Source organism: Thunnus maccoyii, chromosome 10 (genome assembly GCF_910596095.1).
Source record: "Thunnus maccoyii chromosome 10, fThuMac1.1, whole genome shotgun sequence".
Classification (NCBI taxonomy): Eukaryota; Metazoa; Chordata; class Actinopteri; order Scombriformes; family Scombridae; genus Thunnus; species Thunnus maccoyii.
The window spans coordinates 32,787,191-32,805,782 of NC_056542.1; the positions used below are offsets into that span (position 1 = coordinate 32,787,191).

General features: G+C 39.4%; 1 long non-coding RNA gene across 1 annotated transcript; it reads left to right on the forward strand.

Annotated features, from left to right (window-relative positions):
- Positions 1-1,749: 1,749 nt before the first annotated feature.
- On the forward strand, positions 1,750-13,109 carry LOC121906364. Its single transcript, XR_006098610.1, has 2 exons — positions 1,750-3,137; positions 11,284-13,109. It is a non-coding gene; the product is annotated as an uncharacterized LOC121906364 (long non-coding RNA).
- The last annotated feature ends 5,483 nt before the right edge of the window (positions 13,110-18,592 follow it).

The window sequence follows — 18,592 nt, forward strand, 5'->3', positions numbered from 1 at the left end:
GGTCAATGGTGCAGCCACCTGTCTGGCTGCAGGCTGCCGCTGTAACACATTATTATTGATCCCACTGCTTTTCTCGGCAAGACACGCCATGCTTAGCATTCAAGTGCTAGGATTGGCCAGGCATGCATGCTTGTGCCACTAGCTATTTCTTGGCTGTATGTTCAGTGGGTGTCTGGTGTTGAGCAATGGGAAATATTCATTTTAAAGGTTTAACAGTTTGAGTCAAGCACAGAGGCTGTATTATATGTAGCTTGGAAAATAGCGATATGCAGTTTAAGGGACATTTAGGAGGACTGCACCATCCACCAGCACCGTCCGCTCTCACCCAGCTCCCAGCACCAACACTGCACCGAGCTACTTCTTTTTATTATTGGACGGTGCAAACCTCTGAAATGTCCCGAAACTGCATTTCAAATGGTAGTTCTCAGCAACATGTCTATCTGTTCTGTGGCGCACTGTGGTCAGCGAGCGGTGGTGCAGCCCCCCAGTGCAGCGGCAGCAGCAGTCCTGGGAAAAGACATCTGACAAGGAAGAAAGAAAAATTCAGTGCTCCATATCACTATTTTCCAAGCTACACATAATATAGCCTCTATGCTTGACTTAAACTGTTACCTCATAGTCCTTCAGAATTTATGTTTCCCAGACACCCATTGAACATACAGTTAGGAAATAGCAAACTAGCAGCGTTAGCATGGGCGCCTGGCCAATCCCTACTGCTGGAATGATACATAGGGCTTGTCGCTTCCTCCTCCACACTGTGTTGTTTCTGATTCCATAGCACAATATTTGGCCTTGTAACATGAAACTAGCATTTTTCCAAATATACTGATATTTAGTAATGTAATATTTTAGTGTTTTACTTTTCCCTATCACTGGCATAACATGGTAACATGAAGTGTTTTAGGAGATCCTAACCGTCCCTGAAGGTACCACTACTGATATAGTCTGCAGTTCTTCCTTGCCCCCAACTATATCACTGTACACATCAAATGACGGTGCTGGTGCTGGAAGAACAACACATTTTGCAGCCGCGTCCCAGAGACACAGAGAACATTAAAATCAACTTCACATTATATCACTAATTCAGATAGGTAGAAATATGGTTGAAAATTGGCAAAGTGGTCCTTTAAAGACACAAATAAGCATCAGAAAGGCATATAAATGACTGAAAAAGGAAGAATTAGCTAATATCCGATAATATTTTAGCAGTTTTTCTGCAACCTGTTCTGTCTTGTTTTTACGATCAGTAAACACTAATTGGAACTGAAAATTAGTCTAGTTTTTGGTATGGAGTGATGGTTAAACTAAGCAAATTATTTTTTTAGTTATACACAGGGCTGTAATGGAGACTAAACACACATAAACGCCGTTTAGCCACCTCTCAAATTCTGAAATAGTAGCCATATAGCAGCCATAACTTTACAGCTGTTAAAGGCTCAGACCAGATCTCTACCGCAGCTCCTGTTGTATCTTCCAGGAGCCCTCGTTTTGTTTTCCGTTTCAACGTAGTATCCTTGTATGAGACATGGAGACAGCTGCTACTGTTAACAAGGGGTGACCAACAATTCACCGCCCACTCCTGCTACGGGGGTGTTTTAATCAAATAAACCCTCCGTGCTGAAGCTAGCAAGCAGACTGGACCCGCTTACATGAGACAGACGAATGAGTCAGAGTTCAGAGGATCATATATGACATTAACTGACATGCAGCATCAAATGACAATGTCAGAAAAAGGACCACAAAGTAAGTAGCTAGCAAAAACTCTTCAGCAAAAAGTGGAGCTAAAGTTTTTTTAAATTGACATTAGTGTTTTAACCGTCCAGTGTATCTATCTGTTGCTGTTGTAGCCTACCTTACAGTAATGTTAATGTAACGTTAGCTTGATAGTTTGGATAGATTGGCTGCTGGTGCATCCCCACTGTGTGTTTTGTCCACAATTTCTGTAATTAACACCATACAAAATAAAGTTCCTTCAAATGTAAAGACATCCCACTAACAAAAGTCAAAGAACAAGATTGAAATCTGCTATAAAATGACATTTCATTTGGGCTCATTGAAATGATTGGATGGGATTATTACAGGCCTGCAACAGTCACAGATACTGGATTTTCATTTGATTTATTGATTGCTGTCGGGATGTACAGAGAATTTCAACAAATATCACAAAAATGCCTCTAAAATACATTAGATACCCTAGCTTTAAGGTAAGTCTATTTTTAAGTGAGATTGTATTGGCTGCATTACATATTGTATGTCGTGATATGACAAATTAGTTGGCAGATTTACTTCATGGTTAGTGCTGTTGTCTGTCCTGCCAGTGTGGTACCCATGAAAAAAATAGTGAAGAACACTGATGTATATATGAGTGACTGTGTGTGTGTGTGTGTGTGTGTGTGTGTGTGTAAACCCTTGTTAGTGCCTTTTAACTTGTGAACATTCACATAAACGTAGTTTTGATATCGGAAAGAACACATCTTTGACTTTCATTAGTGAACAAACCTGTGTGTCCTTTATTGGATTAATGTATGTCTACTATAGTGTTGTAGTCAGGCTATATCCTTAAATCTGAGACCTATACTCCCGCTCCCACCACATGTGTAAACTGCATACTGTTTTAAACCCAGATGATCAATTGAGTCCAAATATGTGCATGTGCACGTGCACATACGCGTGATTAAGCCCATGGCATCAAAATCTCACTCCAGCCAGGTACCCAAAATTGGCAACCCTGGCTTAGTCTCACTATCAATCTCTATTGAAGATGTTTTAAGTGAACACTGCTCCAGTAATGTGACTTTATGGAATATAGCAATCAGGGCTTGAATTTAAGGACCACGCGTCGCCGATAAAAATAGGATTGGGAAGGATGTAAATACATTTTGGGACATATTTGGTAACGTTACAGTGCACAGGGATTAAAATGAAACTGACTGAGTGTTTTGTGTAGCACACATAGTTCTTATCAAACCTCCTTGACAACACACACGCACAAACGTTACTGAGTAACGTTAGCAAGACTCAAGACGTAGCTACATGTCTCCCACTTGCTGCGGCTACAGTCTGAACAGCCAGAGCAGCGTGTTGGTCTGTTGCAGTGTCCAGCCTGAAATCCTCCTGCAGCCTGGAATCTACAGAAGGTAAATGCAATGTGTGTGTGTGTGTGTGTTTGAGCATTTGTAATACTGTACCAATTCTATGCAGTTTGAAAAAGTTATGCTAATTGCATTTAGTGCGTTAGCATGTTAGCAACAGTACCATAGCTCTCAATGTGGTGTCAACCCACATTACACTGTATTGATGTGTGTTAGTATTAAGTTAGCTAAGAAAGTTAAAGTTACAGCTACATCAGTATGATGAAGAGTAGATGAGGTTTGTGTTTATCAAAGTGACTGAGGAGAGAGATGTTTGTAATGTCTTTAGACAGAGAGGACCATTAAAATGTTTTAGTAGGATCTATTTTATGTCTTACACCTACAACACTTAAAAGATTTCTGAGAGATCTTGCTATGAGATTGTTTTTGAGTCATCATAGTGGTCACACACTCCCTGAAGCTTTAAGGGGTTTAGTGCCAGTTGATCATTCAGGGTTCATTCAAGCAAACCGAACAGTGGATTTGTGAAACAGACACACAAAAATAATCTTATTTAAACTTGAAACCACTCATTTTGACAAAACACGAAAAGAGGAAATCTTGTGCTACACTGAAGTCTTACAGCATGTCTACAATAACATCCTCTTAAAGTCAATCTGTTTCTAATGAATGTACTTATTGGTTGATGTGTCCATGCTGTCTCTTAAACTTTGAGCTTGTCCATCTGTGGGCCCAAGAAGGACCTGTCTCCGAAAATTCGCACTCTCTGAAGTCTTCCATTCGCCAAATCTTTCAACAGTGCCAAATCAGCCATTGTGCATCATTACGCATTGTGATTGCATGCCTTTTTATACCCACCCATTTGATTGTATCTGAAAAGCTACTCAATTGCATAGCACCTTCAGGTATGATTGTAAATGACAATGAAAGGGCCATTATTGCATTGACAGTTCTGTGCCACGAACATGTAATAATAAACTTTATTTGCACAGCACCTTTTTGTGTGCACTCCAGGAGGATCATTCAAACAGATGTTTATTCATCATAAGAATGGCTTTTATCCATTTTTGCAAATGAACTCTTCATATATGATACATGAGTGGTAATATTTCAATATATTTTACACAATGGTATCAATTTCACATTTTCTTGCATTTCATGCTTCTGCCATCAGAGTCGCAGTTTAAATCCCAAAGTTTGCTTGGAAAGTGGTTATTCAGAAATATCTTTCACAGAATGATCGTCGTGCACAATTTCGAACAAGTGCTAGAAAGCTGAATCTTTGCCTCTATCTTAAATCGTCACAGTTATTCCTCTGGTTGCTAACGTTAACATGTCAACATTAAATTCTCTGCTTACCTTAAACCAGCGGTCTTCAGTTTACACAGTTTCCAGTTTCCAGCACTGCAGTAATACTGCAGTAATACTAATACTAAAAACAGCAGGACAGGAGAGAATGCCCTTAGCACAAAAACTAACAGATGATGTTCAAAACGTTCAAAATGAGGCTACAAAAACTACAGACAGGTGACAAATTGGAGGAAAAACCAAAATAAATTGTCTTGGTAAGGTCCTGGGCCACACCACGTGCCACCAGAACATCTTCAATGCACCTTGGAATTGATTCTACAGGTCTCTGGAACTCTTCTGAAGGGAAAAACACCATTTTGTCAAAAGATATTCCCTCGTTTGATGATGGTCATGGAGAGCGCTGTCTAACATGTCAGTCCAAAATTTCCCATAGATGTTCAGTTGGGTTGAGGTCTGGTGACTGTGAAGGCCATAGCATATGATTCACATCATAACAAAGTTAGGTTAACGTTGCAGGTAATGTTAGTTATGGGCCTCTTTAAAAGTGAGCACACTCAAATTTACTGGGGTGAACAGTAAGCTTAGCTACCGTAGCTCTGTGTGCTAACTCTTTTTCTCCAGCTTCAAAAACACACATATGACAAACAGCTAATGCTAGTTAAGTTACAAAGTAAAATAATATATATTATCAGATTGAAAACCCTGTCAATTAATTAATTAACAAACCTGATTTCATTAGTTGCCGATTTCATTAGTTGCCGGAATGTCAACAGTTATCTGTTTATTGGTTAACCACTGAGAATATTTTTGACCGGTTAAGAATGTCAGTCTATAGGTTAATTTGCATACACATAATCCACTAACAGCTAGACAATTACATGTTCACATCAGATATTCTTTTTGAATGAAGAAAGCAACGATGTGAAACTGACTTCTACACGGAGTGTTGCATTATAGGTTGTTTGTAGCATTAATGTTGCTAGGCTAGCAAGTGTCTTAAAGTCTGCTTCTAGTGCATGTGTTAGAGTCAGTCAGCCCTAAAAGTGTTTGTTAGTCCAGTTTCACCTGCAGGAGTTTCTGAAGGCTTGTGTTTTTCTGCCATGGAGGAAAAAAAATCATGACGAGTGAAAACAAGTCCAAAGCATCTTCTAACATCTCTACTGCAGAAATGGAATATGTCAAGCTGCCAAATACCACTGTTGGACATGATAAGGAGCTCAAAAAGACAAACAGGCAGTCATATAAATGCTAACTGCTGGTGAAAATCATTTTTGACCACTTCCAAGAGAATGACAGGAGTGTGTGAGTATGCAACTATACTATGATATAGAATAGTGTAGAAACAGCTGTTGGAAAAGGTGGGATTGTTTTATAATCAGGGTTGCCTTATATCCATATTATTATTTATATTCATATTTCGAGCCCGAGTACATTATACCATCGAGAGCTACTGTGACTAAATGCACTGAAAAACACTTAGAGGAGAAGCAGGATGAGCTAAAAGTCAAGCTAACATTAGCTCTGACCACTGACTGCTGGACAGCTCTCACAAATGAAAGCTACGTCACACCTTTTCTTAAAAATTAACAATTAATCCCACAGTAATGTGCGACCAAGTTCAAATTCAAATTTCACAGTAATTTCCTGGGTTAAGTCCACGCCTGCATTGATTTCACAGTGACATTCAGAGTACAGTATTGTGAAATATCACAGTTAAAGCCTGTAAAATGATAATAGTGTAATTTACTGTGAAATATTACAGTTAAATCTTGTGAAATGCTGGAAATAATTTACAGTGCACTACCTGCTGTATGAGACAGAATATTTCCTTTCTAGTCACTTCCTTCCTTCTCTATCAACACACACAACCCCTGACCTGCTTACACACTATTAGAAATTTACATGATATGCTTCAAAAATTCAAGGCTCAGGCTAGAAAAATGACTATAATGATACCAGTAGTAAACAGCAGCTTCTACTGCTGCACCGTGCTTAGCTGTGGCTGTCTCCTCCCTGCCCAAAGGTGGCCAAACAATAGAGAAAAGATAAGGTTCCTCACGCTCCATGAAAAATAAATCAAATGTGCTCTTTGTGCCTGCCCCACTGGACAGCCGTTGAACAGTAGGAAAACATACTAACACAAAACCCTCACACACACAAAAAACATCCTTACTGTGTAGATCATTACAATGTAGCCCGTGGTGTTTGTCTCCTTTGTGTATATGTGTGTAGGTGCCAGCCTCTCCATTATCACATTAACGTTTTCACACATAGGTGCACTCAGATGGGACTTTAATCTTGGTGTCTCAGCTGGGTTGAGGGAGCAGATAACAAACTCACATGCTAGATCCCATTAATTGGCTAATTATGATGGCTGGTGGGGAGTGGCTCTGATCTGGAGATGGGATTTAGAGACTGTGTCTCATGCATCTCATGAGTCATGTCCTGTTGATCCATCAACTATTTTAATGAAGCCTTTAACAGGGCAGCAGCAGGGGGGGCATATTCAAGACATGTGTTCATGTCTGATCCAAATGAGTCAAATCAAGTAGATATCTTTGAACGTTACAGTCTTTTCAGTGTCAAAGTCCTTCTTTTTGTTTCTATACTTTCACCACAGCTCCAAGGAAACACAAAGAGGGTATTTGATGCTAAAAAGACTGTAAATGTGGCAGATATCCACTTGATATGACTAACTCAGACTGCTCAAGCCTCATATAAGCTTCAGATAAACCTTTAAACACATTTTTGCACAAAAATTGTGAACCCGTCCTTTAAGTCAGTTCAGGCAGACCGCTAAAATCTGTTTCATTTATGATTCACCATCACTGGTCTGATTCACCAGCTGCTGACTAGTCACATCTAATCAGAGTTCTCAAATTTATGACCAGATAGTTCTCATTATTAATATATGGTTACATTAGCCTTCCTGGTGTTGGGTGATAAGGCCTGGCTTGCAGTAAAAGGTGTTGGATGGAAGTTGAGGTCAAGGGTCTGTGCAGGACAGTCAAGTTCTTCGATACCAAACTGTGAAAACCATTTCTTTATTTATTTATTATATTATATGTGCATTGGGCCATTGTCCCAAAACTCTCACCACAAATATGGAAGAAAACTGTTGTCTAAAATATCATTGTATGCTGATGCATTACGATTTCCCTTCAGAGCTAATCGGCCCAAACCATGAAAAACAGCCCCAGACAAAAGTGTAGAAAAAGTACGTGGAACAGATGTCCTTTTGGTGCTATAGTGTATTTTATCCTGAACTATTGTAGATCCATAAGACTCAGATTGTGGAAAAAGAAGAAAATCTCCTTGTAATTTTTGTGAAACCAGAATACTTCAGATGACTTTAATCTAACTGTATAATGGAGGATAGAGATGTTTAGATGAAGCTATCTGGTATATTTTCATTACAGTATTTTCCAGTTTTCAGAAGTTCACATTTTATTTGGATAGTGACTAGGATATTGACACTATAATGTGCTAATGGAACATAACAGCATTTCAGTGTTGTTCACACTAGTATGAAAAGCACACTAGTACACATAGTATAGGAGCAAAGTATAGGAGGCTTTAGTTTTTGAGATACCCCTACCTGAGCTAGAGCAAAGCATAACCATGTTTTTTTCATAACTTTAATATGTCTAATTTTTTAAATGGATGGTTGTGTAAAAATATTTTACTGCAAAATTAGTTTATTTGGTGGATGTTTGGATCCTCCCTGAAACCAAAAATAGTGAAAATTTAGGTTTGTCCAAAAGGGACAGCGTCTGCCTTATTACATGTATCTCTGGAAATAATGATCAGAATGTCACCAAATTTGAGACATAGATACAATAAAGCAAAGATTACCTTTGTCCATCTTTGAAATTATACACTTAAACACACATGAATTATAGGTGGTAATTGAATATGAAATTAAAATCCAAAAGGTATATACATATATATATATATATATATGTGTGTGTGTGTGTGTGTGTCTGTGTGTCTGTCATTATTAAAGTAAGGGGACCAATCGCCAAATATTGTCATTATATGTACCAAAGACTTTTATTTTATCATAAAAGTACGTTATTTGACTATTTCACTTTAGCCTCTAATGTCACCAGCCCCTAACAGGTAGCTAGTGCAGCCATCACTTCAAACAGACAAATGCAATGGGGCTCTATTGGTGTAAATGTGTAAAGAGAAGGACACCTTAGATTAAGCCAAAAAACAAGAAATAATATATATTATGTATAATAATAAACATTTCTTTATCATTCTAAATACATTCTTTCTTTATATTTTATGTTATATTTGAATAACATACACTATGAGACAACAGGCTGTGTGACACAATATTTTCACGATTTAATTTAAAATTTTGCCTGAATTCATAAAATCAAAGATTAATTATAAATTAAATCATAAATTAATAATAAAATACATACAGTATAGAAATACACTGAGGTCCTCCATATTATATATTGCCTAATTTTGTTTTTCCATTCAAATGATAGTGATATTCTTCATACTATCCTAAGTAGGACACAATTAACATAAAGGTTACAATTTCATATGGCTTTAGTTTTTGCTGGTGTCGGTGACCTCTGTTTACAATGTCCCATAAATTTGAGAGGAGTAAGACTGCTAAAAGTGTGTTTGCTTTATTGACACACTCACAAAAAAGGTGGTATCCTTCCGGAGAAGAAAAAAAAAATAAGATCTGTTTTTAAGTAGCCTATTTAAAACCACAGAAGAAGGAAAATGTTCCCATGGATTAGCAACTAACAGTTAGCTAGTTGGTTCCCAGCTTACGGTATATCAACAGTAAAGCATGTTACTTGTAGACTGTGTGCATCCTAAATGTGCTATATTTTATGATACTTATCAGGGTAACATCAGGAAACATCAGTACCATCTTTTGTTTCGATTGATGTTAGCAGGGGTGTAACACAAAATTCTGGACCCTGTTCATAGGCATTCTCTATGGGCCCCTCCCTGCATCCACAGTTATTCATATCTTTGTGGGTCCTCCTCACATGAGGTCCCTGTACACTCAGTCCCCTTTCCCACCCAGTCCTATGCCCCTGAATGTTAGCGTTAGCACTCAGTATTAGCATTAGTGCTACTATCCAGTAGCCTTGCCGAATGCTGAAGTGAGGACACCAAGCACACATGATGCATGATGTCTAGGTACATAAGTTTAACATCTCACTTAGATATAAACTGTAGAGACATGACAGACATCAATGTTCATGTTCACTCTAAGACTGAATGTGTAATGTAGTAATATGCAGTGCTTCATGTCCATCTGTAGATTATGAAGTTCCATCTGGAGCAACAAGATGGAACCACCAGCTGATGAGTCTGACATACTGAACAGCAAAACTGTATCATCTGTTCCAAACCATTAATTCAAGAATGTAGGCCTTATGTGAAGAATCCAATGTATGAGGGACTAAAAAAAGTTATAGACTGGGCCGAGCTGAGAGATGATGAAGTCCACAAATGCGTTTCTCTGGCACAAAGAAGATATATTGGGTTTCAAATTTAGGTTTCTGTTTTACAAATTATGTAGAGCGTCATACACTACTAAGATGGACATCAAAGGACCTGATGCAACCAGAAATCAGAATGAGACTTCATCTACACCAACCACATTATCTGGAAGACTAAGTAGGGAGGACATGATTTCATTCAATGAGGAGACTGCTTCATTTGCAGGAAAGACCATGTAAGACCAGTGCCTTACCTCAATCACCACTAGAACTGGCAAGAGCACCAGAGACAAAGTGCTACATGCAGCAGAAGAGAGAGCAGATGAACAAATTCAGCTTCGAATGCTGGCATATCAAGATCTTTCTGCTTTTGATGCTAAGTATCATTGATGCTGTCTGGCACATCACATCTCTGGTAGAAATGTGGCCGCAGCTAAACGAAAGCATCTAAGTGAGTAAAAGGTGTCCACCCATGACAAGGCCTTCCATGCACTCATTGAAGAAACTAGGAAAATCAGATTTGGTTTGCTCAGCCAATTTACCCATTGGCCTTGCTATGAGGGAGGCTGTTTTACTCAAAGAAAAGGAAACAAAGGTGATACAGTGAATTTGGAATGCCATCCAACAATGTCTGAAACTCACATATTACACATGGCAGAAGGTATATTGAGGAAAACCATGGCAGAGGTAAAGGCTTTTATGAGAGCAAGAACATCTGTCTTTTCATTCATATCAGGATTATTTAACCAACATTGTCTATGACATTATGAACTGGTGTGTGGATAAAAATGCACATACAACTGTCCAAACATGTGCGGAGCCTTCATCAATGGGAACTCTCTGTGTAATTGCAATCTGCAAAGACACCATTGCACAATGCTGCCAGATGCACACCCTCATAACACTAGGGCTTCCCATTATGAAAATCATGAATATGGAAGCAAGGCACTCATCAGTGAGTTAAATGCAGTGGGTCACTGTGTTTCATACAATGAAGTCAGGCAGTTTCTCACATCTGTCTCTGCTGTCACAAGGAATGAGGGCACCTAGATACCCACTGGCCTCAGTGGAATCTCAGACCCTGGTATGATTAATGCTGCAATTGACAATTTTGATAAAATAAGGAAAATCTGGTAGGAAAGCAGAGCACTCATGTGATGGCAAGTTACAGACAAGGTCAGACCACAACAGCGGTCCATGGTCTTGCCAGGTTTCCATAGAAGTCCCTTTCTGCCTTGAACAACTACTGTATGATGTAGATGAAGAGGAGCTTCACAGGGAGGCTGAACATATTTGTGTAATGTCAGTGTCTAGTCAATTAAGTATTATATTAGTTTGTTTTTCTGAGAAAATGTATGATGGCACAACTAAGTCATGTTTAATTTATTGTCTAGATACTCAAGACCACCTATCAGACCAGAACCTCAAGCCATACATGAGCCATCACAACTTCTGCAAAGAGTGACTTCTCCACACCAGCTGGAAAGTTAGACACACTATGGAAGCTGGCCTGGATCATCGAGGGGAAAGAACAGCATGTCCCATCATTGTCTGCGTTCATTTTATTCATCACAGATAAGTCACCTCCAGTTGTTGCTGTGCGATATATACCTTTCATGAAAGCTTCACCAACTGATTATTCTACAATCTACACAGCACTGATTTGCCTTACACAGCTCTCTGCACAACTGGGGTAAAAGCATATTCTTGTAACTGCCGACCTTGGAATTTATAGCAAAGCCCTGAAGATTCCTTCTCCTCATGGAAAGGTAACGATGCGATTGGAAAGCATGCACATCACTATGGCTTATCTTGCAAGCATTGGCAAACTCTATGGAGATGGTGGACTGCAAACAGCTGTCAAGGGGGGGTAAGAAGCTTGAATCCTAGAAGCTCTATTTCGACTCTTGGAAAGCAATGATGTCATGGACAGAACAACAAGGACAGGAACAATTAACCTCATGGAACAAATGGGGGATGTATAATATTCACTCCATGCCAAAGACAGGGCATCAACAAAACAACTCATTTAAGAAATCAAAGATCAACACATTGATGAAGTCATTGAGTAAGTTCACATTTTTTCAACAGCAGGAAGTAAGCAGTCTGCCAGCCTTGCTTACTGCTTCTCATCTATGCAAGGAGTGGACCGCTGTTGAGAATGCTGCTGGCAGAAAGAGATGCAGACTTTTAACTTCACTTGAACTTAATGGTGGAAGTTTTACCATGGTTTGAGGCTGCTGGAAGAAACAACTATTCCAAGTACATGCTAATTTATGTTGATGACATGAGAACATTTCTGCAACAGCATCCAGAGTCGTACAAGTTCCTGCAAGAAAGTGGCTTTGTTGCACGGCTGTCTGATGAGCAGAGCTTCAACTGTGAGGCAACTGACCAGGCCTGACTTGTAAACATTGTCACCGTTCAAATTGTCTCAAAAATGGTGGCAAAAAGTTTCTCCTGTTTCCTTGAAGTTCATAAAGAAGTGCCTTGCGTAGGACACAAGAACAAAGTTTCTGGGAAATAGAGAAAAGAAAATCACCTGTAAAAAGCACCTGTATCGAAAAACAAGTCTGGACAGCATCGGATGGACTCGGGCTATTTTAAGGAGACTTCTAGCAGTTTCAAGCCAAAGACGTGTCCACAGAGAACATGTTGTCTCATGAGTTAGCTGCTCTACCACGTGCTTTGTTCTATGATGATGGCAGGATGAGAAAAACCTCCAAAGCTGACCTAGCCAAGGAGGCAGAGATTGTGATGAGTTCCACTTACCTGATATAACAGGACCACCTGCATATAGCATAGATGGTATGGCATTACCTCAGAGTCTGAATGAATCAGGGTTGCAGTACACAGAACACCCCCTCAAAAGAATCTTTTCACTGTTATGGTAGAGGAAAAAATCAATTGTGTTGCCATGGTTTTTGACCGATATGACCACCCAAACTACGTCAAGCAAAAACAGACAAAGACGAGGTTGCAGGAACAACACATGTGATCTCAGGGCACAATAAAGTGTCAAATTACAGGAGGTGCTTGACAAGCAGTGGCAACATGGCTACACTTTCTGCTTTTGTTTTCAATTACATAACCAGCTCAGGTCCACTTAGACTCACTGAGGAACAGACGATCATCTTGGTGGGAGGTTTTGAAGATCTGGAAGGGAAAAAAATGTGTATTTGAACCTGATTGTATGAAATGTATATAGTTTTTGGCTTAATCTATGGTTTGTGTCCTTTTCTTCACACATTTAAACCAATAGAGCCCTATTGTATTTGTCCGTTTGAAGTGACGGCTGCACTGGTTACCTGTTAGGGGCTGGTGACATCAGAGGGTCAAGTGAATAGTCAAATTACCTACTTTTATAAGATAACAGTCTTTGATACATATAAATGACATTTTTTGGGTGACTGGTCTCCTTACTTTAATAATTGCAAACATACCTTTTGGATTTTCTTTTAATTTCCGCCTATAATTCATCTGTGTTTATGTGGATACATTTCAAAGATAGATAGGTAGATAGGTAGCAAAGGTATTGATGAAATGTTTGATTTACTGTATGCAAAAACTGTTTGTGAACATCCAGTCCAAATTTGGTGACATTCTGATTATTATTTCCAGAGATACATGTAAGAAGGCAGACGATGTCCCTTTTGGAGAAACCTAAATTTTCACTATTTTCAGTTTTGGTGAGGATCCAAACATCAACCACATTAACTAATTTTGCAGTAAAATATGTTTATACAACCATCCATTTCAAAAATTAGGCATATTAAAGTTATGAAAAAACATGGTTGTAATTCGTTCAACCTTGGGCAGGGGTATTTTAACTTCATTCAAAGCGGGAGGCAGAAAAATACTGTACACCTGTATCTAGATGAACTACTGTGCTGTAAATATTTTTTAAGGCACAATCTGTTATCCAAACTAAACAACATCCTAACAAGCAAAAGTCAAAGCACAAGATTAAAACCTGCTATAAAAGGACTTACAGATCTCTGAATACAGACACAACAACTCAACACGTTTTCTCAAGCTGTTAAGAGGTTGTTGAACTCAGTAACACTAAGACTGACAGATAGTTTCACTTATTAGGAAACAAAACGCTGATTCATCATTCATCCATGAGTCAAAGTGTTGTCTTGATTTGGCTTTCATCTATATTCAGGACCATATAGACAGTGTGAGAATCAAGATTTGTTTTTAAGATAGACTGATTGATCCATCTATCATCTGTAAGGCCCACATTTATTTATGTGTTGTAAATAAATATTCATAAATAAATAACTATAAATAAATAAATAAACAATATTTCTTTACAATTACAATTTATGTGCACTCATTTCATTTCAGCTCAGTGTAGAGACATACAGCAACACGGACAACCGCCTTACCGCACATGTATGACGACACTGTTGACACCACGTATCCATGACAACCCCGCCGCGCAACAAAACTAGTAGTTTCAGCCTCCCACCCTCTGGAAAAAATCCTGGAGAGAAAGACAGAACTGTGTGTACTGTGAACGAAACTTGGCATGTACATTCAAGACTTAATGCAGGATGTGTCAAACATATTTGAATGGACACCACAGTTCATCTAGCTAAAAAGCAAGGAATCTCTGTCTGTTTGTATGTAAGTGTGTCCTTTCTGTATCTAGAGAACTTCACACTTGCCGGGTGTATTGCTGGGGCCTCAAGGACTGAGGGGCTGTTTGATATAAACACCGTCACATCACAGCGGGGCGGGTATAAAGTAGCATAACATTTCAATACTCAAGTAAAGAACAAGTACTTGGAAGTGTAATCAAGTTCAGTACTTACCTTCCACCACTAATGTTAGACCCTGGTTTAAGGTTTGAAATAGAGTCCAAATGAGCTCTGGTTTACTTTCAGAATTGGGGGTTGGCTACAATAAGCAATAACAATAAGCTGAATCTTTTTTTTAACACCTGACAGTTGGACTTTCTAAATAAGGTGTATTTTTCATGTGTTTATACAGGTTGGAAGCTACAAAAAGAAATGTGTTAAAATAAAAATGCTTGTGTTTTCCCGGAGAGAAATGTGAGAAGAAGAAAGGTTAGAATTGCCATACTGATGAGGAAAGAGGCTGCTGTTTGTGGTAGGAGGGATTTGGCTGGAGTCCTGTGTGCTGGAGCGGAAACATATCCTGACAATCTTTGGTGCTGTGTTAAATCATAGGTAAAATTCATAAGGTTTAGCCAAGCCTATCATGTAACAAAAACAATGGCAGCACCTTGGACTGTGTCAGGAAGAGGAGATGAAACACATTGCTAAATCTTCTAAGAATAAACACACACACACAGGCACACGCACACACACACACACACCAACACACAGCTCTAAGGGATGAAAAAGTGGGTGGGATCAGAAAGAAATGAAAAATCACACCATGCAGAATGTGTCAAAGGGGGATATGGTGCTGAATCAGACGACAATACATTTTTTTTCCTGTGAAAAATAAAAGGGGTTATGCTGTTGTGTTTCTCGGCCTGTGAGCTAACAGATTATTGGCCCAGTAAACAGAGGGCTGAATGGTTCAGGGGAGAATGTTGAAAAGGGAAAGTCACAGGCGTTTATCCGCCTCTGATCCCCACCACAGGAGCTTTACAGACATAATCCCAAATTACACTGAGGGAGAACCACCCGGACTTTACAAGCCATGACCAGATTACACTGAGTGAGACCCACGGCGGACTAATGGAGCGTGACCAGATTAGGGCGTCTGAGATCAACCTGTGGTGAGTGAGGATACAATGCCCTCCACCGCCACCACCACCACCCCGCCCTGGGAGAGAGAGACCCTCATGACATGTCACCTTTTCTTCAACGGACGATAACATCTACACAGAAGTAATACTGCTGTCAGCAGCTTGACACCAACATACAGAATTTCTCTGCATGGTCATTATTTATCATCAGAGAATGTGGCAAGTCAGCACAATCAATACACATTTACAAGAGACAATCTGCTGTTGTCTCTTGTAGGTTTTTCATGTATTTTGTTTACAGAAATTTCTTCAAGGCATTACGGTTATAAATATTCCAGGAGACCCGAGACTTTTCTCATCAGAAAAATGTCAGCATTGGTTGTTCAAACGCAGCGTTGGATGTGTTAACCTGACAAGGATCTCCAGTCATTGTATGAATTGAATGTTTTCTCTGAGAAGGGTTAGGGAGGAGGAGGATTGGATAGTGGTGTTAATGAAGGAAGACTTTTTGATCAAAGTGTGATTTTTACAATGGAGGCTGTTGTTTGCATCAATCATTTCCATCAGTCAATGTCGCTTTCTTTAATCTGTGACCATGATGTTGTCAGTGTGATGTCAGATGTAGTCATAAAAAAGAAAAAAAAAAATTCAGAAAATGCCCATATGAGTCAGAAAGGCAATGTCTGGTTTGTGTTTCAGGGTGGAGGACATCTTTTGTCTTTATCTATATGCAGCACATAACTTGAACCTGTTTCAGGCCTCAAAGAATGTATGAAATGTTAATGAAATGTTTTCTAGTTTGCTCTGAATGTATGATAATAGTTCATACAGTATGTGTACAGCACACATGTACTACTATCATCATCAAATCATAATCTTTATCATCTCAGTTGTCATCATCTGTACTTTAAACAGAAAATAGTCACACATAAAGAGCTTCAGTCTTCAGTCTCTTCAAATCGACCATTAGAATATAAATTAAACCATTAACTTTTTGCTTGTCTGTCTAAAAAATATTTCAGAAGCTAAACGTTGCTGGATAGTTTCCTCTGTCCTGTCAAGTTGATAACGACAGGTTTTAGTTTTGCTGCTCGACATAATGAGCTCAGGATTTATCAGGAGGACGACTGCTTTACTCCAAACAGTATGAACCTGGACTGTGTGTGTAACAGCCGATCTGTTGGATGTGTAGAAGAACATGGAACATTAATTAACATTAGATCCTGACCGATCCTGTCAGCATGTCAGAGATTTAAATAATCAATGAAGTTATGCTGCTGTGTCTTGTGCGTAAATGCGCACAGCGTCTCTGAATGGAGAGATGCAGCTGTGAGGAGATTGCTGCATATAACACACTCTCTGTCTCTTTCTCTCTCTCTCTCTATTCCGACACAGAATGTTTATATATATCCTGAATATTTATCCTGTTATCAAACAAGTTGAACACAAGCTTTGGATGGAGCGGACCCCGGTCTGGTCCTCCCGCCGATTAATAATGAACGAATTTGGTCTTTGAACTTTCCGTGATGTCAAATGATGTCCGTGTTTATTTGCATATAGAGCAGGGAAGTGAGATCCGATCACAAGTGGTCACTCAGGACGCATGTGGAGACGCATGTTAATACCAGGTGTAAACAGACGTACTTAAAGCTGTCCACTTGTGATGGGATCACCTGAGACGCATGTTAATGCCGCGTGTAAACAGAGCCTTTGTGGTGTCTGGATTAAGAGTGAAAGGAAACATCTGTTCTCAGGGCTAACAAACTATTAAAACAGAATCATGCTTGACTTAACATGTCATTGGAAAGTGACATTGTTGGAGCCCTGGGGTCTCATTTATAAAACAGTGCGTAGGATCCATACTTAAAGTGTACATGTGCACAAAAGCCGAAAAATGGCAGGTGCCAAAAAATAATCAGATTTATAAAACCATGCGTACGCATGAATGCACGTGTATTTCCCTTTATAAATCACTGTCCGCCTGGAAATATGCACATGGATCAGGCTCATATCCAGCCCTCCACACGCCCACATTCAACCATAAGTGGTCGATGCAAAAGCATTCATGAAAATTGATATTCATGTGTCTCTTTCTCCGCACCAATCACTCTCTCTGTCTTCAGACGCCTAGCCAATCAGTGTCGAGAGTCAGCGTATCAGACCCTCTCTCCTCACTTGCGCCCAGCAGCAGCAGAGGAAGGACCGCAGCAGGCATGAACGGACTTTTACCATCTTATTTCCCCGTTTTCAGATGTCATGAAGTTATGTGTGTAACCCAAAACAACCTTATACAACTTCAAAAAACATTCCTGTGGATTCGTTTATATTTACTCCAAAATCCAGCATACAAGGTGTTTCTCTAATTTACACAGTGAGTGCAGGTGATGAAGATGTGGCGATGAGGTGACTGGAGTACAGATAACACTGTTGGTTTGGATGTTTATGATAACATGGATCTATAATTAATGTTTGATACTAAGTGAAATTAAATGTGTGAGAGGATTATTATACAATCTGGCTTCAGCACCTCACCTCGCCTCACCTCACCTCGTCATCTGTGTCGTCAATTTCCCTCATCTCCAAAACGTTCATACGCATGGGTCAGAGCTTACATACAGGTGCGCACATTTTCCTGTCAAATTTGTTTTTATAGATCACAACTTTTGCGTGGGAAGTGGCGCACACCTCTTTCAGGCTCCGTTTTGTGCGTATGCAACGATTATTAATGAGACCCTTGGACTTTACTGCTCTAATCAAGGACTTACTTTGCCACACATAAAGTCAGGAAGAATACATTTTAAAGGTAGGAACGGACTTTAATACCTGCGTTTATTGATTGATTCGTGCAATATTCATATGCTTGCACCACTTGAGAGTGGACAGAAGGATGCATGCAGGCTTCATTTGCCAGTATTGTTTTTGGACATTGGTGCTCCCTTTTATTGTGGCCAGTTAGATTTTATGGCACTCGT